Source organism: Ctenopharyngodon idella, chromosome 17, assembly GCF_019924925.1.
Source record: "Ctenopharyngodon idella isolate HZGC_01 chromosome 17, HZGC01, whole genome shotgun sequence".
Taxonomy (NCBI): Eukaryota; Metazoa; Chordata; class Actinopteri; order Cypriniformes; family Xenocyprididae; genus Ctenopharyngodon; species Ctenopharyngodon idella.
The window spans coordinates 9,961,516-9,967,529 of NC_067236.1; positions in this window are offsets into that span (position 1 = coordinate 9,961,516).

The following is a 6,014-nucleotide window of genomic DNA, read 5'->3' on the forward strand; positions in this document are numbered from 1 at the left end:
GTATATCACATAACTGTCACCCATCGTGTGTCGCCACCACCAAATGTTCATTTCTCATTTTTTCCCACAAGTCTCGGTCTTCAGCAATCTGTCATTCTGACGGCTTCTTATTCCCCCACTAAGTGCCCACAGGCGAATGTGACGCTCATTGGTGACAAGAGCATTTTAGGTTGTCATGCACTAATGCAGAAGTTCCCGGGGACCCAACCGGTGTATTCATCTTCATCTGCTTGACTTTGCTCTTTCCGCTGTTGTCATAGCTTTGGTAAATTAAAGATAGCCCCTCCCTCTCTGTGAAGAACACTGTCAACAATTTACTCAAATGCACCTCATTAGCTGGTCACACTGCCACTCAACTGCAGATTTAGGCTTTTAATCCAGGTGAGTTATTGTTACTTTGTCATTAACAGGCACCGGAACCTGATGAGAAAACAAGAGCTGGAGCTTGGCCAAAAAAGGAAAGCTTGCTGGTGATTCATTGGACCAGACCACACCAGGTTCCCCCACCCCAATAGGAGATAATAAGGCCATTTATATGGGTGTCAGTGGACAGGAAGCACGACCATATCTGGACTCTGAAGGGCAGACAATCAAGTCTTCAGAAGGAAATGTTGGAAGGTGAAAGATTTTTTTTTTTTTCTTCAAATAATACTTTGGACCTTTTATGTTTTGCATATGTATTTGGTTGTCTTTAATTAACCAAGAGGTACATAAACATTGAAAAGCAACCATTTACAGGGCAGACATTTTCGCCCCAAAAGACTAAATGTTGCTGACTTCTAAACTGGTAACACTTTACAGTAAAGTTTAATTAGTTAAATGTACACCATGTAACCCTTTTTTTGTTCAAAATTAACAAAATTTAAACAATGAAGTCAATGCATCATCCTTCCTTCTTCCAAATTGTGTTTCACTATGGTAAGCCTGTTATAAGCGTATATTTTTAGGCTTTTGCTGGAAATTGCGTACATGCGTCACTTGCCCATGCGTGTCTCGTGACTGTCGTCATATCTGTAAATAGAGAAAAGTTGCTTTGGCTACTTTAATGCATGTATGGTGTGGGAGTGGCATAAGTTAATTGTCACAAAGAGCGAGAGAGGTTGATATAGTACATGCTAAATCTCGAACCTCCAGGGATTCACCCATTTTATAAAAACGCTGAACAAAGGAGAGTCTGCTGGCAAAAAGAGAACGCGACAGCTCGTAATAAAATGAGAATCAACATTGATTTTTGGAGATGGCGAGAACTGAGGGATTTGAAATTTTGTAAAAGCTACACAGAGATGCTGTTTTTATTACTCAACAGGTGAGTAAGGTACTTTATTGAACAGATAAATTGCCATATGTAACTCCTTAAAGGAACACTCCACTTTTTTTGAAAATAGGCTCATTTTCCAGTTCCCCTAGAGTTAAACAGTTGAGTTTTATCTTTTTCGAATCCATTCAGCTGATCTCCGGGTCTGGCGGAACCACTTTTAGCATAGCTTAGCATAGTTCATTGAATCTGATTAGACCGTTAGCATCTCGCACAAAAAATGACCAAAGAGTTTCAATATTTTTCCTATTTAAACTCTATTTAGACTCTTCTGTAGTTACATTGTGTACCAAGACCAACGGAAAATGAAAAGTTGCAATTTTCTAGGCTGATATGGCTAGGAACTATACTCTCATTCCGGCGTAATAATCAAGGAACTGCGTAATATCATTGCGCCTGCTGCACCCATGGTACGGCAGCAAAGTTCCTTGATTATTACGCCGGAATAAGAGTATGATTCCTAGCCATATCGGCCTAGAAAATCGCAACTTTTCATTTTCCGTCGGTCTTAGTAGACGATGTAACTACAGAAGAGTCAAGTTTTAAATAGGAAAAATATCGAAACTCTTTGGTCATTTTTGAGCGAGATGCTAACGGTCTAATCAGATTCAATGAACTATGCTAAGCTATGCTAAAAGTGGTACCGCCAGACCCGGAGATCGGCTGAATGGATTCGAAAACGGTAAAACTCAACTGTTTAAGTCTAGGGGAGTTGGAAAATGAGCCTATTTTTTTAAAAAGTGGAGTGTTCCTTTAACAGTTCAAGCATTATCTATTGTGAAGGGTCATTTCATTACTGATTGTTTTTGCGCTGTGCTGGAATTTATTATCAAGGAAGTACCGTATTTATTGATGAGTGTAGCTACAATAACGTCTTCAGCTAGTAAGCTTGAGATCCTTTTCATTTAAGCTGGTTATATTTCTTAAAGGGGTCCTATAATGCGCCTTTTACGAGATGTAATATAAGTCTCTGGTGTCCCCAGAATGTGTCTGTGAATTTTCAGCTCAAAATACCCCACAGATCATTCATTATAGCTTGTCAAATTTGCCCCTATTTGGGTGTGAGCAAAAACACGCCGTTTTTTTTTGTGTGTGTCCCTTTAACTGCAAATGAGCTGCTGCTCCCGGCCCCCTTTCTAGAAGAGGGCGGAGCTTTAACAGCTCGTGCTTCAGTTGCTCAACAACAACAAAGCTGGAGAATCTCACGCAGCCAAAATAACGATTGTCAGTAACGGTGTTCTACCTTACGTTGTTCAAACTGGATTCAGACACTGATGGAGAGACTCAGGAAGATGTTACAACTTATAGAATGCATCTGGAAGTTTCTGAATGGTTAGTGGATAAATTTATGTAGTTGCTTTGGTGTTGATTTAACTCATCGACTAGCATGTGCTGTCATGTTAATCTTTTGTTCAAATCCAGCGTTGAATTGACCCTCATTTGTGAAGCAGTCCAGCGTAAAATGACGGCATGGCAACAACACTCTACTACAACAACTCTTCCACTTCTCTAAAGCAGCCCAACATGGCCTCAGCCCCTTTGTTGCGTGTTCTCGGGGGCAGGGTTTATGTAAATTTTGACAACACAAACCCCGGAAGAAGCTCGTTGTAGTCCCTACCAGCCGTTTGTTGTAGTCCTTAAACAGAGAATTCTTTAAAAAAAAAAAAATCTCCCTTTGCATTGAACTTTGAGCATCGTTACTTTGCAGATGTTGTTTATGCTCTAACAGCAACATTACACACTAACTGAAGTTAGAAAAGTGAAATCATAATCAACCACCCCTTTAAGCCTAGTAGTGGACTGAGTAGTTGGATAACCGTATTCATTCGCAGAGCCGAAGCATAACCAAAACAATGTTTTCTGCAAAATGCATGCAGTTTTGTAGGTCTAGTGTATAGGTTTACAGCATTTATTAATGCAAATGAATAAATATAGTTAATTATTGTTCATAATACATTAATTTTAATTTTTAATTATGATTTAATTTTGAAATGTTAAAAATATACAAGTATATGTAAAATTATTATTAGTTAATGCATTAGGAAATAGGAATAATGAACTAACAAGGAAAAACAAGTTTACAGCATTATTAATCTAAATGAATAAATATAGTTAATTCATGTTTGTTCAGACTACATTCATAGGCCTATTTGAATTTATACAACTTGAAATGTTAAAAAATGTATTTGTATATGTAAAATGAACATTAACTGAGATTAATAAAAGCTAGTTTATAATTCTTTATAGTGGGATGCTATCCCTTTAAATATCTGCCGATGGGACAGGTATTTCTAATTTACACACAGTGATTACCAAAGTCATTTTAATGAATATCATTGCGATTTTGCAAGCTGTAAAGCATATCATTACCATTAGGCTTTTACACACTAGCCTAACTAGGGATGCGTTCAGCAAAGCCTTAACAAAGTCGTTAAATCCATTTAAAAAGAGCCTTATTTGAGAAGCAATAAAATTTTAAATTATTTTATTACCAAAAGAGTATTTAACAAGTAGCTGATTAAATGCCAAAGGCAGGTTATCTAAGTTTAACCTTCAGAAGAGAAAATGATCAGAGTCTGCCCCTGGCATTGTTGGATAGAAATATCATCCCCCATTATCCCGCCACACCTGAAGTTGCAAATGGCCTTTTGTGGGAGGCAGGGAAGAAAATTATGTGATTCAATTAATGACCGTCTTTATGTGAGAGAGGGATAGTATGGAGGGAGGGGGGCTGGAGCAGAGTGTACTGACTCTGAGTACTAGCAGTAGCATCTGTAAGATGGATTGCATTTGTATAATATAAGAATATATGATGATGACCTCATGTCTGCACTTATGTGTCATCACAGAACTCAAGTGCCTCACAGAACTCATTTACAAGATAAAACATTATTTATAATGTTTATGATGATGATAAATAAGTAAATATCAGTAAAATTAGGACAATACTATAAAATATTGTATACAAATATAGTTTTTTAACCCATAATTCCACCTGTTTTTGAGTATATGCATGATAAATACAAAAGAATTTTATAACCAAGTTACTCATAATGTCCCTTACGGTTAATTAAAAAGTGTCCTGCACTTATTTGCATACAAAATACATTTAAACCATGAAAAATGGAAAATAAATACACAATCATCTATGAAATATGGCTCATACCTTGCTGACCGTTCGTAATTATTCTTTTAATTATCTGACATATAATTTGAGTGCTGTGGCTTCTCGGGGTTGCCGGTATTAAGCTGTAAATATTAACGGACGGCAGCAATTCACTCACAAGAGGGTTGCAAAAGTAATGAACAATGTGACAGCGGAGTCTTAATTAAGCAGGAAACACCTAGACCGGATCAGGTCTGGACCACCGGAGAGACAGTTCAATGACACTGTCTAATCATGAACTTACCAATCGTTCATTTATTTAAAATATGGTAATTAATTAAAATCAATAACATTGAAAAAAAAATGATCCCACAAATGAGCAAAGGTATTTTACCAAACCTAATGGTTTGGTACATTGTGATTTATAAATTATATATTTTCAGGACTTTTAAAGCAACACAATAAATCAGTGCACAACTACAACATTCCTGTAAGGTGTTAATTGTTGTGTATATATATATATATATATATATGGAATCCTATTATATATGCTAAATATATGCTGAAGTTGCACATATATAATATAATATAATATAATATAATACCCAACCCAAATGTTGTAAATTGACAATTATTAATATGTTTAATAAATGAATATTTATTAAGTTTAATAAATAATAACTAAATAATAAACATTTATTAAATTGCTTATTAATAAATGTTCACCTTTTGATTATTACTGTTGCCTCTAGTAATTATGTGTCTGATTTTTAATTTCCAACCTATTTTGGGTTTATTTTAAGCCAGCCAATGCCATATAGTATTTTTAAACAATAGATGAGTTAAATAAAACTGCCCAGCAGGATGGTCAAACATTTAATCCAACCACCGGGTTTGTCCATATTTAACCCAACTTGGGTTGTTTTTAATCCAGCATTTTTTTAGAGTGTAGATATTAGAAGATCTAAAAATCGGAACTTTTAATATTTGTTATAAATTTCCTTCTTTTTAAGACTGAGATATTGTGTCCTTAAGCTGTGTGTGTGTGTGTGTGTGTTTCAGGTGCACTCAGTGGCTCCTGTGAGGCCATGGGTAGATGATGAAGTATCAAATGTTAGCCGGCCTCTGTGATGAAAGTCTGAAGCAATAAGCTCCAGTAGCTAAAAGGATCTGGTTCAATAGCGATTTACCTCTAAACTGCTTAGGGGTATCTCACAGGTGCCAAGAAGCTTTTTATTTGATACAGTACAGTAGTATTAATTCAGGTTTCTTGTTTTCATTTTTATCTCAATTTATGTCGTATGCCATGAGTCTCCCTGGGAAAATATTGCCTCAAAGCGCTGTCATATGAAACGAATAAAAATCGGTTGTTTGACCTGGCTGTAACAAGGTTAATTATATTTTGCCATCTCTCTTTTCAATTTTTCTGCTCAATGAATGAGTGATATGTGAGCTCTTGAATATTTCAAGGTGAGCAGAAACAGAATAATAGCTAGCAGTGTTTTGAAATACTTCATGTCACTGTGATCCGAATGTAATTAGGTCTAGTTTTTTTTTCCTTGAGCTTTTGGCCTGGACTGTCAGGCACATATT